The 15,381-nt window shown below is 41.8% G+C and overlaps 1 protein-coding gene across 1 annotated transcript in view; it reads left to right on the top strand.

Annotated features, from left to right (window-relative positions):
* The window catches only part of DOCK2 (dedicator of cytokinesis 2), a 387,891-nt gene that overhangs the window by 175,482 nt on the left and 197,028 nt on the right, over positions 1 to 15,381 (top strand). The gene's annotated exons all lie outside the window — the stretch shown is intronic.

Genomic DNA, 15,381 nt, shown 5'->3' with positions numbered 1-15,381 from the left:
TCATGTAAGTAAACTGATAGGATTTAAGGGCTTTTGTGTTTGGCTTCTTTCCTTAGCTTAATGTTTCAGGGTTCATCCATATTTTAAGATTTTCCAGAATTTCATCCGTTTTTATTGCTGGGTGATATTATATTCTATGAATATGCCACATTTCATTTATCAGTTCACTAGTGATGGATATTTGGATTGTTTCCAATGATTTGCTATCGTGAATAATGCTGCTGTGAACATTCAGATACAAGTTGTGCATAAACATTTTAATTTTTCTTGGATGGAAACCGAGGAACAGAATTGCCGGAGCATATGGGAAGTGTATGTTTAACTTTGTAAGACACCACCAACTGTTTGCTGTAGTGGCTGTACCACTTTATGTTCCCACTAGCGACGTGTGAGGGTTTTATTTATCCACACCCTCACCGATACTTAGTACTGCCAGCCCTTTAGGTTGTAACTATTCTCCTGGATTTACAGGAGTTCTAATGGCACTTTTGCTGTAGTTTTAATCTGTATCTGTCTTATGGCTAGTGATGCTGAACATCTTTTCACGTACTCTGCCCTTTTTTCCGAAGTCAGTTTTATCTGTGAACTTGTCATAGCCCCCTTTCCATTAGCACAGGACTGTCAAAGGCATGTGTTTCTCTCTAACACGAGAGTCTTAAGAGGCCTTCCTCTGGAGTTGCCGTGGGAATTAAACGGCACACTCCAGGAGAAGCAAGGGCACCTGCACAGGGTGTACAGTCTTTATTTATTTGCTCGTTCTTTTCTGAGGACTTGTTAGAAAGGACATCCATTGTAAAACTAGAGAGGAAATCAATGTGTGTTTGGAGGGAGGGACCTCGGGGAAGGGCATGAGCAATCCCAGAACCTATACAACTATACCATAAAACAGAATAAAATATGTTTTTTAAAAAAAAGGAACTCAGTATAAACCTGGAAATGACTTAGGCATGGTCTGTACCCCAAGACAACCAGACCTCTTCCAAATGGGACATCCCTCAGATATCTCAAGCTCACTGTGCCTAAAACTCAGCTCAGCCCGACATCTTGAAGCTCACTGCACTCTGTCTCAAGGGAGGATCTCTGTTAATGATGCTACCATCCTTGATCGAGAGAAGCCATGAGGCCCCCTTCTCATTTGCTTATTCCTTTTTGTCACCGACTGAGTTTTTCCGTTTTCAGTACAACTAGCTTTGCTTCTTAAATGGAGTGGATGGACTCTCCTTATCTTTTGCTGTTTGTTCTCAGAGCTCCTGCTCGATGTGCTTAGTACACTATAAGATGATTTTCTATTATACTGTTTCTCCTCCTTCATTCTGCAGGGACCAACTTTTTCTCATTCTTTAATCCTCAACACCTAAAAGAGTACCCGTATGATGTGAGTGTTCAAAAAATGTGTGTTGAGCAAATGGAAGGAATAATGAATGAATACAAATGAATGCAACACTCATAGGAAATGCTGTGTCATTTCATATCTTTATATTTTTTGCATATTCTTTCTGGCTCAGGGATGTTTATCTTTCTTATGCCAAGGCATTTGTGAAATATTAGTAACCTAGGGGCAGGCATTGTGGTATAGCAACTCAAGTTACAACTTGGAACATCTACCTCCAGCATTGAGAAGCCCTGGCTCCTCCACTTCTGATCTGCCCTCATGCTAATGTTCCTGGAAAGGCAACAGGTGATGGTGTATGTTCTAAGGATGGAATTCTGGGTTCCTGGTTTTGGCCTGGCACTACTCTGGCTCTTGAAAGCATTTGGATACTGAACCAGTGAATCTAAGATCCATTTGTGTGTCTATGTGTGTCTGTCGACCTTCCTTTGTCACTCTGCCTTTCAAATTAATTAATAGTAACTAATATTAATTAAAAATAATGGGAACTGTATTTCAGGGAGTTATGTAACAAGTTGCCTGTACAGACCTTCCTTGCCTCCTGGGGTGATTCTACAAGTTTTGCAGTGGTTTTAACTTGCCAGCTGTGTCATTAGTCTTAATGACTCTGAAGTTAGCTAGTGTAATTACAATGGTGAGAGTGCTGAGTAGGGAGTGTTACGGGCATGCAGAAAGCACACCTTACTAGAAGCAAGAATGTGCCTGGAAGAGAGGAATAGAAACAAACAAAACAGATATTTCCTGATATTGCTTCATTTTCATGCAATGTACATTTCCAACAATTCCTGGAATAGAAACATCTCCAAATTAAAGAACATGATGTTAGAAAGTAATTACTCTGGGGTCAGGGGTTTCTCCCTTGGCTCTGACGGCCCCAATTTAATTTTGAATTGAAATTTGACAAGGAGTATAGATCCCCATTCCACCCATCAGTTCTAATTTTCCATGTGTGATTTTTATTGGTTAGTTTCCATTGCTTGGGGATATTAAACAATCAATATTTATGGCAAACACCAGGCATGCCTAATGCTTCTGAAATCATGAAAAGGCCTCCTTTATAGGTGGAGCAGCTGGTTGCAGCTCACATCATTTTGTGGGACCAAATAGTGGCATTCTTTTAGTTTGCAGAAATAGGAGCATTGCCATGAAAAAAAATAGCTATTAAAATAAGAGGAAGCATACAGCCAGAATGGATTATTTCTTGGGCTCAGTGCATCGTAATTATCATTTGCTAGAAATGGCCATTGCTGATTGTTCTGTACATGGCCTGCCTGAACAAGAAATTGCTATTGGTGACAAATAAGCGAAAGGGAACTTTACAAAAACCAAAAGCAAACAACTTTTGCATGACTGGTGCCTGCTCTCTCTCATGTTGTAGAAGTCCTGTCTGTAAGATAACTGCTTGTTTATTTAAATGACCGAAGAATTTGACTTGAATGCTGAGCAAGGTATTGGTAACAAGGACATTTTTGGAGGAGGGAAAACAGGAGAAAGATTCTGCGTTTTTCTTTGTGCACAAAGTAGGTTCTGTGACTTTCTGCCCCTTTAGCCTCTCTAGACTTTGGCTTCCTCTGTACAATCAGCTATATAATTTTTGAGATCATGTATGGAAGTTTATTGATTTGTCCATTTCCTGTTCTCATTCCCTGTCTCCCAAAACTCCTGAGTCAGGAATCTGTAATAGATTCTGCTTCGTGTGCCAACCCTGGTTGATTGCTAATGGCTGCCTTTAGTCCTCTGTTGAGAAGGATTTATGGGCTATAGTTTGGCTAACTGGGAAAAAGTGTTGAATTGATTAGTGATATCTATCATGGTATAAGACTGAAGACCATGGATATGAGCAGCACATTTGAGAATATACTGGGTTGACTGAAATCTTGCGTTTCTGACCTCGTCAGAAAGCACCTGTACTGATATTCTCTTTTATATATTCTTGGCTCCATTAAGAAAGCTAGCGTGTTAGGACAAAAGAGTAATGGGAAAGAAATAAATGACCTCAAGGAACCTACAGACTACTAGACATCAGTTTCTGTGTGTTCCATGCCACAATTTATCAGAGGTAATGTGCTCAGGGCTTGGTGTTGTGGTGGAGTGGATTAAGCTCCTGATTGCTCAGCAGGTATCCCATGTTGAAGCATTGTTTAGCATCCCAGCTGCTCTGCTTCAGTTTAACTTCCTACTAATACAGTTGAACATGAACCAAGTATCTGGCCCCCATCATTTGTGTGGGAGAGCAGGATGAGTTCTTTTCACGTGGCTTCAGGGATGCTCAGATCTGGCTGTTGCAATTTCAGGGAGTGAACGAGCAATAGAAAATCTCTTCCTCTCTCTCTCTCTCTTTCTCTCTCTTTCTCTCGCATGCATGTGTGCGCTCTCTCTCCTCTACATGTCAAATAAGTAAATCTTAGGGAAAAAAAGATGCTCCAAGATTTTATGTGCCCCCCCCAAAGATATTATCGATCATACCATGACACAGATTGTAATCTTCAGAGATAATACAATATGAAAAAAAGAAAATTTGACTCAAAATCCTTTGAATTACATCTTGGGTCCTTGTACACAGGTCATTGCCACAGTCTTCTGTTGTTCAGGAGATAGATTGACTATTGGAGGACGAAAGCCTCATGTTCAAAGTCATTCCATGGAGCAGGGCATTAACCAGGGACACCAGAGCCATGGGTGCTCATCCTGTTCTCTGTCATTTCTTCCAGAAGATCTGGTCCTGTCTCATAGATCTCAGGCCAGAAATGCTTTTGGGAGGAAACTTGCAAGGCTTGTGTGTGCATGGCATGGTGTAATTCTAGAAGCCTTCCCTGGCCGAGTGCCTCCTGTGGCTCATGGCTCTAGGGAAGGCTGTCCCCTGGCTCCTGCCTGTCCAAGGCTAGAGATGAACAGTCCTTGAGAGAGAGTCAACCAGGGAACTTAAACACGGCCAGAAGTTCTTGGAAGGGAAGCAGTCTGGTAATTTTGTTGAAATTGGGATTAGCTTTTTATTTCGGATAGTTAAAATAAGCCTCTGGGTAATATATATTGAGCCTAATTACCCCGGTTTTCACAGAGGAGTCTGTTGAGTGATTAAATAAAGGTAAATGCTATTGGCATAGAGCCAGCTCCAGAAATACGGAGCAGTTGGTTCAAAAGGGAAAAAGAACTCTGGAAATCGGAATATCACCCCATCCTGTAGCACTTGGCCTCACAACAGAGCTGAAGACGGCAGAAAGCCTTGGCATCTTTAGAGAGCGTGGACTTCACTGCTGCCACCTCCCTCTTCATTTGTGCGTTGCCAGATGAGAGACGACTCTTCCACTTGAGTGCTCTGAACCAAACTGTGACCTCTTGATTCTAGGTGTTCTGTGGAAGGGCCCCAGCAAGACAGTTATTGCCAACTCCTCCCAACCTCAGACCACTGAGAACAAGTGTGAGCATGGTCTAAGGCATGAGGGATTATGGTTCCCAGCCAGAAGTGGTTGGTAAATTCTTGACCTTATTCACAGGCCTGGCACTTTGTGAGAAACCAATATTTGTGATAAATTTATCATTTATCTAACTATCCCATATGACAGGTGCCTAACATAGTGTGACAGGTGCCTCGCTTCATTTACCCTGCATCACATATGTGAGACAACGGAGGCAGATAGCAATATGTAACTGGATTACTATCATACAGCTTTTTAGTTGAAAGACTGGGATCTGAACCCAGAGGCACTGGGTCTTTGACTATTAACATTTAAAGTCATTCTTGAGGATTCAGTTCGCTTAAGGGTACCAAAAAGCACTGCCTCAATCATGGACTCTAATGAGATGCCCGAAGCAGCAACTTTCAGGAACCAATGAACCCCACAGAACACTTGGTGACATTTTAGGTTGACACCGAGATGTGTAGGATCATTCTCCAAAATTTGAGTAATTAAACCGCAACCAACTATAACACTGGGGAAGAGGAAGTTTTGCTTCTTTGAGTGCTGATGCTTAAGGTCACAGGTGTAGCAGAAGAGAACAAGTCTAGCTTGGAGATACCAAAAAAATTTCAAAGGCAGAGGGTGTCTCCTCTGTCCGCATCAGCAGCTGCCTCATTCCCTAAAGAGCTCAAACTTGATTTGGGATGTTGGCAAAAGTTAGTGTTCTCTCCCAAAGAAGAAACAGCTATTAGAGGACCTGAACACTGGGCCCAGCAATGCAAGCCCAGACAAGAAGAAGCTAGAATCTTTACCATATTCATGTCTGTTCACGGCTATATCCTTAAGCCATTTACTAAGAAATTGGTTTCCTTAGGCAAAATTAGTTAACTGAGAACATTCCTGAGAGAGTATATGAGTGCATATGTTGCTGTGTTAGGGGGAGATTAGACAAACAGGCATGTTAAGTAACAAAGCAAAACAAACTAAAAAGAGAGATCTGAAATTCTGGTAGTCAGTGGCATCATTAACTAAGGGTAGCTTGGTTGCTGTCTAATATGGATGGTGCACATAGCCTATGGGTGGGGAAGCATTGCTTTAATCACAGTTTTGACAGTTGCTTATCAGAGTCCTTAACCTCAAATCTATTTGATAAATAAATAAATAGATAGATAAATAGATAAATAGATAAACAAGTATCTCAACTTTCAAGTAACCCAAAGCATGTATCATTTATCTAGGTCTACTTCATGGATCTGGGTCTGGGTTTTAAACACCATGAAATGTTTGAGAGGAGAGGTCAGGACATTTGCATAAGAGGCAGCATTTCTGACTTTGTGCCATCTTGCAGTCTGTGAAATGTGTGTAACTCCCAAGCCACCTTTCTTCAGTGCCCATTGCACGTTTTCTGTGTTTCAGTTACAGCATCACTGCATCAAATGTGAGTTTTACTTTATCCGCGCTCCGCAGTAAACTAAGGCCCACGAGAATCCATTATCTTTGATTGCCATGTAGCAGGCATTCATTCCTGGCTTGTGGGAGTGAATGGATGGACACAACAAACAAATGGGGCAGGTGTTGTGCTACAATAGGTTAAGCTAGGAGTTAGAAGCCCCATACTTCATGCCAGGGTTCTGGGTTAAGTGCTTCAAATCTGGTTACCTGCGGATGCTCCTGGGAAGCAGCAGGTGCTGACAGCTGTGTGGGAGACCTGGCTCCTGCTTCAGCCCAGCCCAGAACCAGCTGTTGCAACAATGTGGAAAGTAAACCAGCAGTTGGAAGATCTGTCTCTCCCTCCTCCTCTCTGCCACTTTGCCTTTTCAATAAATGAATTAGTTGTAAAAAAGAACAGATGAAAGATGAGCTTTAAAATGTTCTGATTTTTAAAAGTAAGCTGTGAAAAGAATAATTTCATTTTAGTCTTTTCTGTAAGCATTTTGGCCACTTTTCTTCAGCGTCTCTTGTGCATTTTCCACAATTCCCGAATACTTCCTATTGCACTAGCTGCGTGATTTAACTCCTTTTGATAAATGGAAGTGAGCAGTCTGTGACATGAAAAAGCCAATTTTATTCTTTAAACCTTGCTTCTCTTCCATGCTGAGCTATGGAAGCTTCCTAGGTTTGTGAAGACAGCTACTACACTCTGCCTGGTTTATCTGGTGAAGCAGCGCTGCGCTGTAAGTAGAGGGTGAGCCTGGATAGTAAAGATTCTGAAGCCACTATTGATGCTGTGGATATGACACCTGAGTCAGTGCCACACATCTTGTGGTTCAGTTGAGCAGGTGTGCTTGGACCCTGGCAAAGCTGATGTCCAAGCTGAGGCCTTCACTGGCCAGGCCAGAGCTGCAGCTGTCAGCACCCAGAGCACACAGGAGAAAGTTTGGGAATTGCACAGCTAATGCTGGGAAATGCAGTCACATAGACCTCCCTGTGCGTCAATGAATCCTAATGAAAGTATTCCCAAAGAGCTCAGTGCCTCTTGGCTTCTCTAAGTGAAGATAGACAAAGAAGATTTTGGACAAGTGATTGTGTGTGTTCTCTTCAAGGTAAGACGCCACGGGTTTTCTTACCCTATTTCCTGGCACAGGAAGATAAACCAGCCTTTTCTTGTCTTTGGAGAGTTGCAGAAGCAGAACGTTTGCCATGGGGCATTGACTGAACGCGTTCACGGGCAGCATAGCTTTCTTGAGGCTGTGGACTTGTGGGGTCCAGCTGTGGAATTTGAAAGGATTTGATTGGCTGGAAGCTGGTGTCCTCTTTTCTTAGGGAGTGAGGAGGCCTCATTTTACAGCTGAGAAGTCTCTTCATGGCTGAGGTCCTCACTTCCCTGATCTGTAAAATGAGGTTAATAATGGCCATTCCTGCCGATCTCATGGTGTGCATTGAATGAAAACATATGTGAAAAGCCTGCTGCTTGGAGCCTAATGTATAGTAGGCCCTTGATAGATAATAGCTATTATGGTCTAGGCTTCCCTGTTCCTAAAATCTGAAATTGCAAATGCTCCCAATTTCAGAAACATTTGTGAGAACTGCTGTCGTACCTTAAGTGAAAAATTTCAGACCTGACCTCAAGAGCTGGGTTGACCCTGAAATGCAGGTGAACTGAAAATATTGCACCAGGTAACCTTCAGACTGGATTCTAAGGAAGCTGTGAGACATAAGCTGAATTTCAAGTTTGGACTGGAGTCCCATTCCCAAGATATCTCATGAAGTATATGTAAATAGTTCCGAGTTTGAAAAATTCGCAAACATAGACCAGCTCTGATTCCAGGCACTTCAGATGAGGTCAGTTCAGCCTGTGTGACCCTCTTCCACCTTTGTACTTGGACATGCATCTCTCCCAGGCCTTGGTTTACTCTTCTGGAAAATAGGGGTCATCATTATCTACCGTGTAGTAGTTGTGGAAAAGTAAATGAGATGATGGAAGGAAAGCATCTAGTTATGGTTCCATAACTTTGTGAAACAAGAGCTCTTGCTGTCAGTATGATATTAATATTGCTCCTCTCCTTTTTCTCCTTAAATGAAACATAGGTAATGGGATAGTGTGTCATGTAAAGGGAACAGCATGTGCAAAGCCACTGATAAATATTATCCTCTTACTGCCCGGGGAAATAGCAATGCGGTGGGCTTGGGGATAGTGAGCTGTGAGAAGTCAAGCTGTGATCATTGAGCTGGAACCATATTTTAAGGAGTCTTGTCTGCTGTGGAAGGGACTTTATGTTTTGCAGTGGTGGTGGGATTAGCTAGAGATATAAAAGCCTGGGGCCTGATGTGTGTCTGAGAGTGCCCCAGGCAGCTATGAGGAAACCATATTTGGTGAGGCTGGTACAAGGATAGAGAAGGTGGACTTTGATGACCAAGAGAACCGAAGGGCTTCTGTTCTAAAGTCTTCCATTACCACTGAATGAAGACTTTCTAGTCTCTGAATGTTACAAGGACAGGAAAGCTGCCCACAGTCTCGGGGGATTTGACATAGCTGAGTGGGCAGAAGGGGACGGGGACTAGCTTGCAGAGCATAGGAGGGCTGAAGCAAGAGGGGGCAAAGACATCTTGGGGGCAGCAGATCACAGAAGAACATGTGCTTATTAGGGGACGCCGCCACACTGAGCACAAGCCCTGTGAGGAGATGAACTGTGCCTCCAATCTTCTTTGGCACATAGCCTCACAAAGAGAAGGTGCTCGATAGCTTTGTACTGGTGGAAGTAATTATGGCTCAGAAATGTTCTTGGAGCTACTGGGTGCACATTTGTGGAGCAGAGGCAGGGCCCTAATCCAGGGTATCCTACTAAGTCAATGGGTATCTGTTTTATGACTTGCAAACAAGCAAGCAGTAAGAGGGAACTGCTCTTTTCATCCATCACCTGTTGGTGATTTCTGGGCATGGGGTTGGGACCAGGAAGGCTTCATGAGCTCAGTGGAGGGTCTTTGAAAACTGAGCCCCTTTGCTTCATGAGCAAGAAGCTGGTTCTGCTGGCATAATCAGGTATTACAATACTGTGTGTGTTGCCCAGGAAACTAAGCTGATGCTCTGGGCAGAGGTCACTGTATTTAGCTGATGATCTAAGGACATGTTTATTGAAGAGAATATAATATGATGGAGAAAAATATATGGGTTTCGTCTGGGTGAAATTTAATATAATATACTTATGAATTCTGAGAATTTGTGAAAGCCATTCATGATAATAAAGTTTTTATTTGCTTTGGAGCATAACATCTTTTGGTGTGATTTTTATTGTCTTTTCATTTTAGTTGTGGTGGAAGCCAAGGGAAAATGTTGTCCCCAAAATGCTCCTGTAGTTGGGCAGGCCCTGTCTCTTTTAAATTGCATTTTGCCTAAAGTGGACTGGGTCCCATGTAATAAATTCTGGCATCTTAATAGAAACATTACAGCAAAAAATAGTTAACAATCTGCTTTCATTTCAGAACTCATTTTCTCTTTCACACAATAAGGCAGTATCTTGGTAAAATGTGCAAAATGCATCAGGATTTAATTATGATGGCAATTTACTCTGAAATAAGGTTAAACCGGGCTGTCAATAATCAGGACAAAAGCACTGGAGTGTCAATGGGAGAGGACACTAGCATCTTAACGCTTTTGGGTTTTGAATTCCATGTGGACCACAGTGGAGTTTGAAGCCTTAAGCACGTTATACGCTGACAACCCTAATTCCTAGAAACTAGACCCTGCACAGCCTTGTGTGACTTCTGATGACCCAGACAAAAACTGACACTCTAGTTTGAGTGTCTCTCCACTGGAGACAATGTATTTGTTAGTTTATTCCTGCAGCCATTTTCAAATCCCGTGTGGTAAGTGCTAAAGATACAAAGACATTCAAAAAGAAGTAAGATTCCTGCCTGAGGAAGGTTATAGTGTTGCTAGACATACCTTCATCAAAGAGCACCATGGCCATATGCACCAGGACAAGTGTGCCAAGGACTTGGATGGTAAAGTGCCTGGTGCAAAGTGAGTGTCTGGGAGGAGTATTTGGAGGATTATCTGGGGGAGTGAGTGAAGGTGGTAGTGGCAGGTGATGTTGTCTAGAAAACCCCAGTGGAGCTGGAAAGTGTGTAAGGAGGGCAGTGGTGAATATGTCAGATGGCAGGGGCTTTGGGGTTGTTAACAGGTTAGATGTAAGGGTCTCAAGCAGCTTCAGTGGGGCTAGAGGACAGAGAGCCAAAAGCCCTGTGAAAGAGCTTCAAGAAGCAAGGACATGTCATGCAGGCCTCTGGATCATGGCAACAGACCTTGCCTGACTTCCTAGGTTTATGGGAAAGTCATTGAGTGTTTCGTCAGAATGTGACATGGTTCAGGTCTAGATATTGCAGTGAGCACTTCAGCAGCCGTTATGGCCTGAATGTGATTTATTCTCTTGGTTTTGTGCATTTGAGTCTTGGGCCTCTTTCGGAAGCAGAGAGGTGATATGGACCTTTAAGAGGTGGGCCCTGGTAGGAGGTCTTTAGGATGCTTAGGGGCACTGCCATCACAGGAAGGGATCCTAGACTCCCAAGTCTCTCCTGCTTCCTGTTTTGTCCCTTGATCTCTGGCTCCTGTACTGTGCTGTGCCCATTGCCTTCCACTGTGAGGCCCTCACAAGAGTCACACTGATGCCACGGTTATTCCCTTGAAACTCCGGAACTGTAATCCAGATGTACCTCTTTCTTCACAGTTATAGGTCCTTTACTTCAGTAACAGAAAGCCAGCCTACAGTCTCTGTGTAGATAATGGGAACTGCAAATGAGAGTATATGGGGAGGGGGTTATTGGGACTTCCTACAGAGGCCAGTTAAGAGATGAAAGAGGTTTGAAACAAGAAGAATATGGTGAAGAGGCATATGGACCTGCCACCTGGCTGGTCTGGCAGTGAGAAAACCAAGTCCAAGGCCTTCTTACTCTTCACAGGCTGAAGGTTGTATGTGCAAGCATGTCCTTGGGAGGCGTCTTGAATAGGGTTAGTGTGAGCTGGTCAGTAGAAACTTAGGCTGAATGTTGGCTAAAAGAAGATGGGGAGGAGGTTGAGAGGGAGGCACCCAGGGCAGAGATTGTGATCATGGCTTTGGTGGAAAGAGACTTACACTCAGTCTTCGGATTTGTCCCCTAGCACTTTTTCCTGCAAGCAATGCTTTATGGGCATACTGATCATAAAACTATTTTTGTTTCTTGGAACTTAAAAAAAATAAATATGTTTTTTAAAATGCAACAACTTGCTTCAACAGCTTAAAATTAGAGCCTTTTCAAAGGAAGGTTGTACAGAGGACTTGGCTCAGTTAATGGAAGGAAGATTGGTTTCAAGTTTAGCTGTACTGATTCTTGCAATGTCCCTGTTCCCCTTACAAATCCCACCTAACACACACACACACACACACACACACACACACACACACACACACACACACACACACACACACACACACACACACACACACACACACACACACACACACACACACACACACACACACACACACACACACACACACACACACACACACACACACACACACACACACTCTCCCCCCCCAGCATTTACCTCCGCCTGTCTTCTACAAGTTCCTAAGCAAATCAGCTACCTTTACTTAATCACCTTCTGCTTAAAATGGAAGGAACCTGTGTTCAGAAGTCATTTTCACCATTAGGAGAGTTAATCTCAGGGAACAAGCATCCTTCATCATTCCCCGGAGTGTCTTATATGCTTTGCCGAGTGTTTTTGTTTGTTTGTTTGAGTCATGTAGGACTTTGTTACTTACCATTCATCATGATAGTTTCTAATGGTTTTTGTAAGGCTGGGAAGGTATGTTGCATGTCATAAGAAAATCTTGGGTTTGTTTCTGAAAGCCACAATAGCCTGCTGACAGCATCTAACATCTCCTCTTAGAAATTACTGCATTTCTTGAGCACCTGCTCTGTGCCCTCTGTTGAGCTTAGGGTTTTTGCTCAGTTGACTGCCAGGGTATCCTTCCAGGGGGTAGGTCTGGCATTAGAATAGGAGGGAGTGGAGCTCACAGAGATTCAGTAGCTTGTTCAGGGTTGCTCACCCAAAGCTTTTGATTCTTTGTGCAGTCTGGTTTTTGTTTTTCCCAAGTTGATAGAGCAGGAGCATTGTACTCTAGGCTATAAACAACATGAGTTTAGATGGTTCCTGGACAAGACTGAGGGAAAAAGTGGAAGCATTTGAACGGAAACTTATTTTCAGTTATGTCCTAATTCTCATGATTAGTCCATTAGAAAATGGGCTTGGTGTTAGTATGGTTATAGTATGTGTTGACTTTTGCCCTGATCTCTCTTTTTTTTTTTTAACGAAGAGTGTTGATGTGGGACGTAGCACCCTCAAAAGTATTTTTTTTTATCAAGTATTTAATGAAATAGTTTTGATTAGGTCATCAATTTCTAGAACATTATATAGGTTTCTCTCATGCTAGAAATATAAAGTGAACTTTTAAAGAGAAGAATGAAGAGGAAAATAAAGAAAATACGGAATGAATTGGAGTCCAGGAATATGAGCTTAGCTATAAAAATCATGAACCTGTACTTGTTGGATGAACTTGAGAACAATTACGTTCATTCTTGTTTCCTTCCTGGCTGTAGGACACGTGGGCTCCCATGTGATCATCTCAACACAAAATCCTGATTTTCTTGTTTGTTTCTCTGAGAAACAGCTGAAAGCAATCCAGAATGCAAGTTGTCCTTGCCCTTGGGACCAGTAGACTTCCTTCTTAAGTTTACATATTATAACCCAAACAATAATGGAGTCTTAAGACCTAGGAAAAAATATGTAAGTTTATTGCAAAAGATAATATCCCTTTTAAAACAGTTTAGAAATTTACAAAACCTTACATTAGTATATCGTCTTTAAGAAGGTGCTCTATAGATGAGCTGGTATTAAGTTCCAAGGATAGTGAGTATGCATTTTTCAACTACAGAGGAAGCAGCTACATAAACTCCTGCAATTTAAGTTGATGTATTGGACTTTTCCCCCTTCAATTGTATAAAAGTAATTTTTGCTAAATGAATATTTTTCATAAAACCATATAACCTCACATATAGCATTTCTGTAGACTATCATGGTAGATGTTATATATTATTTTTACAAAGAAGCAGTGTTTTTCACAGGAGCATATGAGTGTAGAGTTTTTGTAAATGTGTTAATGATTTTTTAAACATAGAGATGATCACTCTTGTCCAGCAGAATCTTGTTTTACAAATCCTTTTTCCCCCATAATCATTTTAAATGTTTAATTTTCAGAAGAGAACTCCTTTCCAGTTTCAGAGAAGTGACCCAAGCCATGCAGCTGTTGTGCTTTGGTATAGAATTTTTATCACCTCGGTTTATTTTATTTCTGGAAATACCAACAGTTTCCACCCTGATTCCATTTAATTCAATTGAAGGTTTGGGTGAGATCCCCAACTCCTCAGAGCTGTATGGATTCATGAGTTTCTTAATTTTGTATGAGTTAGCTCAAACATTTTTTCATAATTCCAGGCTAACTTTGGCAAATGATCCAGCTTATTTCTGAGTCATTCTGCTCATTTGATAGTGGATGGTGCAAAGATCTTTATAGCAGAGTAGGTATTTTTATCGCTGTTCAGGAATGGTCAAACAGACCCTGAAACTTAACCAGCTTGCTAAAGGCTAGTATAATAAACTGTTCTGTTGTCTGGGTCTGTTCATTCTAGGAACAGGATTATTTTCGTTTGATCATGATGTCCCAGAGTATAATAAATTCTTTTGAGATTAACATAAGCCAAGCAAATTAAGATCGAAGCTCTACTACAAGATAAAATTACATAAGAGTTTCCAAATGGTTTTGCTTTATTGGATTATCCTCTATGCTGTTCTTTTCCATTGCTGGGGCCAACTGAAAGCTGACTGTATGGATACAGGAAGAAAGATGGTGGCTTTGAGCCAGGGGTAGCATATCTTACTGAAATGTGGCTTTGTAAGTACGACGAGTATATTTATCTTAATTCTGACTTGACATTATGTATTCTGGTCTCATTTTGTGGGTTTCAATATTACACTAGAAACAGAACAAGAACATCTTGAATGACATTCCAAGACTTAAATAGTGCAAGCTGAGATGCCTTGCCAAATTTGCCTCTTGCTCCTGCTGAAATAGCTTTATACATTGCAGTGGCTGTCACAAGGGAAGGTGAAACTCTTGGGATAGTTGGCTCAGTTGATCTCAATTTGCAGTAGGGGACAAGCATCCTACAACCACACAGGAGGCTGTACTCTGCAAAGGTCTAACTCAGATCTGAGGCCTACACAAAGGGGGTTTTAAGGTGCCTTCTTCATTTAAGGATGGTTTGGCTTTAGGAGTTCTTTCTAGCAGTGTCACTTGAACCACAGGCTAACAGAGAATGTGACAAGGAAGAATCCAAGCTTTACCATCCTACCCTTTAATTTCCAAGAGTGTGTAGCTGTTATTTAATTGCATTACTTTAATAGCTTATTCAGCCATGCAACTTTGGAGTCTTTTCGTAAGAACGAGCTGGATAATAACTGAAACTTTGGGGAAAAAAAAAGATCTTTCTAGAACTGAAATGGAAACAATTACATCCTCATCCTTAGTCCTGCTGCTTTTTCAGTCAAGTGGCCATTGCCCAGTTACAAGGAAGGGAGACAGTGCAGATTCATATATGTTTGAACCTATATACAAGATTGTTGCAAGGTTGAATGGATAAGAAGAAGTATTATGTTGTATTTTAGCGATAATTGTGTCACTGATTAGATGTATATTCATGATATTCAGTCTCTCCGGTAAATGAAATATAGAATCCAAGAGTTCAGACCCAAACCAGATTCTACCCATTGGCTAGGCATTTTTGAGCCCCAGTAGGTTTGTAGTGGATTCTGAGACAATCACAGCCACTAATGTACTCTTTGAATGCCTATCGCACAGAACAGTCACATTGACCAGTTCCTTATACCCTAGAGTCACCTTAGTCTGACACAGACAGTAAAGCCTGTTTACCATGAGATGACAGCTCCTTGATTTGGGATCAAGGATCAAGGATCTGATTAACATGAAGATGACCTCAATACAATAGGGTGATCTTGCATCTTTATGCACTGCCCATTTCTGTTGTGCTTATGTA

This window comes from Ochotona curzoniae, unplaced genomic scaffold, assembly GCF_017591425.1.
Source record: "Ochotona curzoniae isolate NIBS_2020 unplaced genomic scaffold, NIBS_Ocur_1.0 contig_1, whole genome shotgun sequence".
In the NCBI taxonomy this organism is placed as follows: domain Eukaryota; kingdom Metazoa; phylum Chordata; class Mammalia; order Lagomorpha; family Ochotonidae; genus Ochotona; species Ochotona curzoniae.
Note: the sequence above shows the minus strand (reverse complement) of the source record. Positions and strands in the feature narration are given on the sequence as shown.